The sequence below is a fragment of the Hetaerina americana genome, unplaced genomic scaffold, assembly GCF_022747635.1.
Source record: "Hetaerina americana unplaced genomic scaffold, ioHetAmer1.1.p SCAF_6, whole genome shotgun sequence".
In the NCBI taxonomy this organism is placed as follows: domain Eukaryota; kingdom Metazoa; phylum Arthropoda; class Insecta; order Odonata; family Calopterygidae; genus Hetaerina; species Hetaerina americana.
This window is the reverse complement of record NW_027287205.1, coordinates 22,366,843-22,375,691: the sequence shown is the minus strand read 5'-3', so window position 1 is coordinate 22,375,691 and position 8,849 is coordinate 22,366,843. Positions and strand designations below refer to the sequence as shown.

General features: G+C 35.1%; 1 protein-coding gene across 1 annotated transcript in view; it reads right to left on the bottom strand.

Annotated features, from left to right (window-relative positions):
* Nucleotides 1-8,849, bottom strand: part of LOC139695278 (zinc finger protein 345-like) — a 97,630-nt gene that overhangs the window by 19,309 nt on the left and 69,472 nt on the right. The gene's annotated exons all lie outside the window — the stretch shown is intronic.

The following is an 8,849-nucleotide window of genomic DNA, read 5'->3' as shown; positions in this document are numbered from 1 at the left end:
GCTTCTGCCACTCTCGCTCCCCACAGCAGCCCAATTCACGTTACTTTTGAGTCCCCCTCATATATATATACGAGGGTCATCCGGAAAGTAGTACCCGTTCGTGAAATAAAGGCACAAAAGTAAATATTAACAAACATAAAAAATTTTATTTGAAAGAGGATACTTTAAACTACTTCTCAACATAATCTCCAAGCAAATTAAGGCTTTTGTCATAACGTGTGACAAGTTTCTGTATTCCTGCTGCATAGTCCTTCGCCGCCAGCTCATTGAGATACGCGAGGGACCCATCTTGCACAAATTTTTGCATAATGCAGATGGTGTTTAACAATTTCATGAACAATTGTTCGAGAAACATTGGGAAAATGCTCACAGATGTCATCAATTGTGACGCGCCGATCGTTCCTCACGAATTCGTCAACTGAGCTCACCAGTTGGTCTGTAATGACAGACGGTCTCCCCGAACGCTCATCGTCGTGTGTGTTCCCCCTCCCCATGTTGAAGTTGCGACACCACCGCCGAACAGACGACTCGTCCATTACATTGTCTCCATACACCTCCTTTAATTGGCGATGAATATCACATGGGCGAACGTTTCTTGCATTGAGGAATTTAATCACTGCCCTCACTTCACAACTGGCGGCGTTCTCAATTTTTTTAAACATTGTAAACAATCACAGAAACAACACAGGCAATGCTAGCGTCACGCAACTTGGCTCAGAGAAGGCAGACAAGCCACTGAAGCTATCTGACCTCGTCCAGCGGCTACTCGCGTCGTCAGCACTTCATGCGGCATGAACGGGTACTACTTTCCGGATGACCCTCGTATATACACATATATTATGGCTCCCATTAAACAGGCCTCATGTGAACAGTAGCACTGGTAACATAGAAATACAGTGTAGCACCAAAATCTCTACCAACTGGCCCAGCAAAGTGCTGCCACTTTGATGATGGCACATTACACTAATGCCATGATTGAAATGGTAATGAAAATTCTTCTCAAATGTTGATTTAACAAGGGTCTTTAATTGGTTATGGCATTGATAAACTCCAAAAGGCTTCAAGTACTCTTTGTAACATTCCTTAAGATTTTCTGAAGTTGTCAACACAGAAAATAAGTACATTAAATTTTGATAAAGTGAAAATAACAAACCATAAAGAACTCACAAAGCTTAACTGCCAATTAATAATCAAAAATGCCATTGAAGATGGAGGTGAGTCATTTTCTTTTCCTGGGGGTAGGTCAGTGAACCTTAATAGTTTCATGCAAGCTGAAAGCAATCCAATCCTTGCTTGCAAATATCAGGATTGCTTTCAATGTACGGCCTCTTTAAAATGTTAGTTTGTCTTAGGAAACAGACTGAGAAACACGAGAAAGACAATAACCCACACCTGCCTTCGAAATCAAGGGAACAATTTGAAATTTATGACAGAGCTTAGAGAATGCAAAAGGAGTCTTAAAAAAATCTGATCATTTTTCAACAATTACAACTTGCTTTGCAGAAGCCTCACTAATTGATAAAAACAAGATGAAATAATATTAATTAATCATTGGCCAAATCTGTGTTGGCAAAAAAGACAACAAATGTGGCCAGAAATAACTTATACACAGCATGAGTCTAGAATAAGACTTTCCATCTTATGATAACAAGTGATTAAGCAAGCCAATTTTGCATATTTCTGCAGATATGTGTGACAGATGGTAGGACAAAGGCATTATATTAAAATGCATGCAATTTCAAGTAGAAATTGTTTTAGCTAGTATGTGATACAAATTACGAAAATTAATGTTTATCTGTGGCAGCAAAAATGGCAGTATATTAAATTGTATGTATCTGGGAATAAAACTTAGGAATGACTTGATAAACATAAATGTTGACTAATGGGACAAGTAAAAGCGATATATTAGAATATATTGTAATGAAAATGGGAGAAATAGATTGAGAAAAAGGGGCCCATGAAAGAATGTCGACTGGATACACAGTTAATAGACAAATTATGAAATAAGTGGGCTAAGCTGATTTCTCATACTGAGAGTTGAATCAAGCAATAAATATACGAGAAAGGAGTAAATGGTTTAAGGTGAAGGGGTAAACTAAGTAAGTTAAGTATGAATGTGGTTAAAGAGATCTCCTGAAATAATAATATAAGCCTCAGGAACAGAAAAACACAGATAAAGCCAGAGACAAGCATGGGATATAGAATAGAAGAAATAATAAGTGAGATTCCTGTCACAACCTAAAATAGTTATCATAGTTGTCCCTAGCCAAATGGGAAGAGTATGAAAAGTACATGCATATCAATGTGTTTTGGTTAATTGTGATTCCTTCGGTTCAGTGAAGAGCTTTAAATTATTAGTTTGCTGCGATGTAACCTCTAGGCATAAATAATTTTCTTAAATTGATTGGGTTTGCAAGCTATTTAAAAGTTGCTTATCTAATGAAAACAGAGAACCTAATTGTGTCAAAAAAAATGAAAGATGGAGTAATTACTCTCCTAAAGTAACAAAGAGGTACTGATACTACATATAATTTGTTTCTGAAGTACAATAATCTTTAGACCTAATGTCTCGACTCTGGAACTTGAAATTAATAGCAAGAATATTGAGAAAACTGCACATTTACCCCATTTGAGAGTTTTAAAGAAACATTTTTTACCCAAAAAACGACTTAATCTTTGTCCATGCAGCAACACTAATGTTACCTTAATGTTGCTGCATCTTATCAAGGTGAATATTGTAAGTTTTCATATATTGATGTTCTACTTGCTTAAGTTGACTGTACTGACCCTATCAATTATGTACAATTTTTATTACCTTACTTATCTTAATCAATCTACCAGCTAATACTCTACTCACTAAGATTGGCTCTCAAACTAATAGATAATTGACAACATTCTAGCGTAGATTCAAGTAAGTTTTGTGATTATGGTAATAACATCAGAGATTATACCAAGTTTTATAATAACCTTAGCCTTTTCAAGTTTTGTGAAATAACATAATAAGCTTTTAAAATGTTTCTCAACCAACCTGAATTTCTCATAAGCCTTGAATTAACATATATTTTTCATTGGTTCCATCAAAAACATGAATTTAAGGTTTCATTGTTTACATAAATTAACAAATTGAAATTTATCCATTATATATTCATACCCAAAAGTATAGGACATAGCAACCTATAATTAAAAGGGAGCAATTACAAGAAAATCTACACACTTTTACAATAGTTGTTACTATTATTGTAATTGAAAGAAATGAAAATTGCATATATGATTTGCCAAAAATTCCCCATGTTAAGAGTAGGCCAGAAATAACACTGACAAAAGACAATCATACAAATTTAATTATTTGATAAACATTCATCTGCAATGGAAATATTCAATTGTAACCAAGAACATTTATGACTGTCAACCATTCCCTATGACTGCATTCTTAGCACTGACATCAATAGCCATTTAAAACATCGGAAAGAATCAAAACATTTAAAATAAGATCTTATGCTTACCAAAGGGAAATTATTCAAGCAAAATAAGTGAATATTGTGTTAAGGCATATCACAACAAAGTGTAAGAATTATAACATAAAGGATGATACCTGCATTCTGTAGTTTATTTTAAAGCCCTTTCTCAGATGAAAAAACTATCCAAACCTCCATCATGGGAATAATTCAATTTATTGCCCCTAATATAAATATCTCCCTTCCTATTTGTCTAATGCATGGATGAACTTTGTGAATGACAACAAAGCACAATAGAGGTAACATAAATCTCTTCCTTCCTAATCTTTTTCAGCCCCTTCATTTAATCTTCATTTCATGAACCAACAAAATGTGTGAAAAAAATGTATGTTCATGGGTCCAACCAATGACTCGGAAAATATAAAAAAAATTAATGGAAGTATGAACTGAGCACTGGTTTATTATAGAAAATAGTATTGCAATTATCATAGCCCAATTCCACTGTGACAGGTGGGAGTAGCAAAATGCCATTTAGAATAGAGAATCATGATCATACTATATTATTGTAACTTTGTCATTATTTTGACATTGGGAACAACTAATAGTAATTGGGTCACAATAATTCTCAACACTGTGACCAGAAAACTAAAACACCAGAAAAATCGATAATATATTTGGTATAAAGCAGAACCTTGCTAAATGAGCAGCCTGCATAGTTGGTAATTCCAATATTGAGCAAAATCATTTTGACTAAAAATGACTCGCTTAACGAGCAACTTTTCAGATAACATTTGATGAGAAGAGGGGAATTCCTAGAGTGATAGCTTGCCTACTATTTCAGTTTGGTTCAGCTCTCGTTCCAGTAGCATCAGTATAGATCACACAGTTTTCCAAACTTGTGTTCAGACATTACTTGTGATTTTTTTGTTCAAAGTTTAATATTTTAGGCAGTTTTAAATGCACCTGAAAAAATGGTGCAAGAAGAAAGGCATAAAAGAAAAATAACATAGAGAGTGAAATTTATAATTATTGAAAAGTGAAGATGAGATGTATGACTGATCTAGCACCCACATACAAATGGCTGACATCGATTTGCACCATCCCCAGAAACATGGACCAAAAGTTAAGGAGATAGATACTTCACAGTGTGTGACAGGAATATCTATGAAGCAGATGTGTACTATCAACAATGTTGAAAGTTTGTTTTCAACATGGATAAACAAAGAGCAATTGCAATGTGACACTATTAATGAGAATACCAATTGTGAGAAGGTGACAATGATTTTCCCCAACTTCATTAAGAAGACACCAGGATCATCAATGGCCAAAGAAGTATTGACGGAGAGCTGTGCATGGTTGGAGAAGTTTTAAGAGAATAACTGGTATACTTGGCATTGTGACACAAGGTGAAGTAGCAAGTTTAGACTCAAAGGCAGCAGGTAACTTCATTGGTGACTTCAAGAAGCTGGTACATTCTGATGGCTACCTGCTGTAACAGGTTTTTAATCGTGATCAGACTGGTCTTTTCTGCAAGAAGATGCCAAAGTGAACCTATATAACAGCAGAGGAGAATGCACTACTTGGCTACAAGCCAATGAAAGGTTGTCTCACACCACTATCCTGTGCCAATACAAAATACAATTTTTAAATTGACCCCCTGCTCGTCTACTATTCAGAAACCTCATGAGCCTTGAAGTAGTGTTACGTCCAGAAGAGCAGGCTAAATGTGATGTGGAAATCATGGTCGGCAAAAACAGATGTCTCTAGACAACTTTTTAGAAAAAAAGAATTAGCTATGTATCATAATTCAAACCATTTAGATTCTTTTTTGATTTAACAAATCAAGCTTGCTTTCCAGGTAGGTTCAATCCACAACAGAAGAAAAGATGAAGATGATCCATGATTCTAAACAATGCTTATACAATTTTCTTTCAATTAACCTTGTACATAATTTATTATTTTTGGCATGGAACATAAAGCCGTACTTCACATTAACTTATGAAGAAGAATTGTTTCAAAAGAATGTTTCACTTTACGAGAAATATCCCAGAACAAATTATGCTTGTTGAACGAGGTTACAATGAATTTAATAAGTAATGTCCGCTTATGGATAAATGATGAATACGATATTTGCCGTATAAAAAAATTATCATGTGAATTAGACCTAATGAATAGACAGCTTTTCCCCATTTTTAAGTGTGAAGCATAGATGCCATACTTTGTATAGATTTTCTGAACTACTGTTCTAAGCTACAGAAAAAACAAATATGGGTTGAATCATTTATAATTGGTGGGTACTTCAAACATCAGCATGTGACACACACTGAATAACGAGACACCCATTTCAAAACAATTCACGAGGAATATTGACTACAGTCTACCAGCATTCATGGAGACAAAAAGCATCAAATTTTAACATGGAATATGAAACAAATTTAATGATAATTTATGCAGCAGAGAAAACAATGAAAACTATTTCATTTCAGCCCAGACAATAAACTCTTGCCTCATAATATACATTGACAACCAAACCTAATGACAATCCCTGAATTTAGATAATTTAAGTACAATTACTTTGTCTCATTGTGATACAGTACATGATATGTAATATGAGAGCATGTGAAACAAGTTGGAATCAAATTGAAGATGATACTCACATTATGCAGTCTATAAAATTACGACTTGTTCCTCTAATTTCAAATCAGTTGTAACTACGTAAGAATTTTCTATTGGTGGTTTAACAAGATTAGCACATACTAACATTAACTTTTGGTAATTAGTTATTCACTAACGGTACTATTAATTCATAGGTTTGAATGGCATTCATAATTCTTGATGGATTGAGAACTTGACCTCAAGGTCTGAAAAATGACTACGAGGATATTAATAAAATGACTCATCAAAAACATAGCACCTTCCTAACAAATTATATTCTTCATGTCTACAGCATATAGCAATACATTTATTTCAGACATATTGTTAACTACATCATCTTACTAAAACCTAATACATAGAAGGTACGTTCCAAAAGTAATGCAATTGAATTTCCCATGCCGCTCCTATTGGTCGGAGTGGGATAGATCCACTTGGAGTAGGTGGGGGGGGGCTAAGCTTTGATGTGAAACCGGTTTCAGTGCTCTCAAAGCTGTGGAAGCGGAAGGATGTCAGTCATTACAAACCTCTGCACGCAGACCATATTACGAAAAAAATGGAAGACAATTGAGCAACATTACCTGATTACTATGCTTTGTGCTGAACTGAAAAAATCTCTTCAGGAGACTAACAAAGTGATTCACGAGGCTTACAGGGACTCTGCTCTGTCCTCCTCACAAATTTTGATGTCGTTAAAGGCCTTTAAGGAGGGCTGGGAAGAGGTTCACGACAAATGATGCTTTGGGCGGTTATCAACCAGCAAAACCGACAGCAATGTAGCTCGTGTTCGACAATTGTTGAACTCTGCCTGTTGATCGATTATCAAGATGGTGGCCAGTGAACTGAACTTGTCGTCTACTGCTGTGTTTCACATTGTTACTGAAGATTGAGCAATGAGGAAAGTGTGCGCCAAGCTCGTGCCCAAGGTGTTTGCCACAACCCACTATGAGTCCACCAGTTCCTGGCCAAACACCCAGTACCAGCTCTGACCCGCCCCCCTTATAGTCCTGACGTTACCCCAGCAGACTCCTTTTTGTTCCTTCAGATTAAGGCAGCATTTCAAGGAACCCGTTTTTCGTCAATATAAGGGATCCAATCAGCCATGATGAAGACTTGGCAAGAGGTCCCCGAAGATACATTCCAGGGCTTGTGCCTGTCATGGCATAGTCGCTAGCAAAAATGTGTAGAGGCCCAAGGACAGTGCTTTGAAGAATTTTAAGTGTTGTGCAAATCTGTTCAATAAATCACCTAAAAAATAATTGCATTACTTTTGGAACACACCCTGTATAGTACTAGAGTTGCAATGACCTTAATAATAAAAAACAAAAAAATAAGATGAAGCTAAAATGAAGTTGCAAAAGGTAGATTAAGTACAGTTGACACTGACAACACCTCTGAACACAAAAATTATAACATGGAGAGATACGAAGGTGTCCAGGCCCTTAACACCTTCACTTATTTCTCATCGTTTTTGATAAGTGCTTGCATTACCACAATAGGTAATGGGTAACTTGCACGATATAAATACATGTGTGAGGATTAACAACAAATCCCCATTATGAATAACTGATCAAAGCACTTTTCCATTTTATAAAAATTTTTTTTTTAAATTTACGACTGGGTTTCGATGTTTTACACCATTACCTGATGATGATGTAATACATCATCCAGTTGTAAAATTAAAAAAAATTATCAAGTGGACTAGTGCTTCGATTAGTTATTCAACATGTTCTACTTCCACCACATCACGCCTGAAGCTACTCAATTTGTTCTTAACAAATCCCCTAGTTAAACTTGGCTTTAATTGTTCAATGTACTCATTCACTCGAGCAAATTAATGATGAGTCACATTTTTTGCCCAATAAAAACTACCTAGTGCCTACATTCTCAATGAAAAGATTTTGTGAAAGAGGAATCACATTGGAAAATGGTAGTACCTATCTAGCACAACAATTCACTGAATGAAATTATATCCAAGGCATTTTCAAATGTTTAATGCTGTTGTGAAAACTTAGCCAAGGTGTGGTTTCTCTTGGTTTGTGAGAGTTGAAGCATAATAATTCTATTTCACTCAAATTTTAGAAAAGCACGAGCAATTCAAGATATTTTCATCAAATATTATACAATTTCTTTACATTTAGCATACTTTCAGGATATAATTTATGATAAAATGATATTTAGAAAACTTCTACAATACATACAATCATAATGATTATGATAGAAAGCCTAAACTTAGTGTTAGTATTCGTAAGCCATATACATTTGCCAATTCTTTGAATATCCTCCTAAGCCGCTTCCACTACACCTCATTCTCCAATTGCATCAACTACTACCTTCACCAGCTGACTTATTGAAGGTAATTTAATAAATAGTTTGGAAAATTCATCAGGAGTTGTTGAAAAAATTAAGCATAATGTAAAAGTGAACAAAAAATATGAAACCACTCTATGATATTCAATATCTTTCATTTTCAGAGTTTCCTTATTCTCCCTACATGGTTCCAAAACTTTCCCAGGTTTTTCTGATACCAGTAAGTAGGAATTCAATGCTCAGATCATTCTTAATCAACTCTGAATTCTACAAATCATTAGTTATCAATATTCTAAATAAAAATTCCTCTACTTTTCACAATTATTTATGGCTAAGACACAGTGGATTTAATGTTGGTACCCAACTGTGACCAGCTTGGTCTCTTACTGAAAAGTCCACTGAGCTACTGAGAGTTAAATCCCAGGATTATAA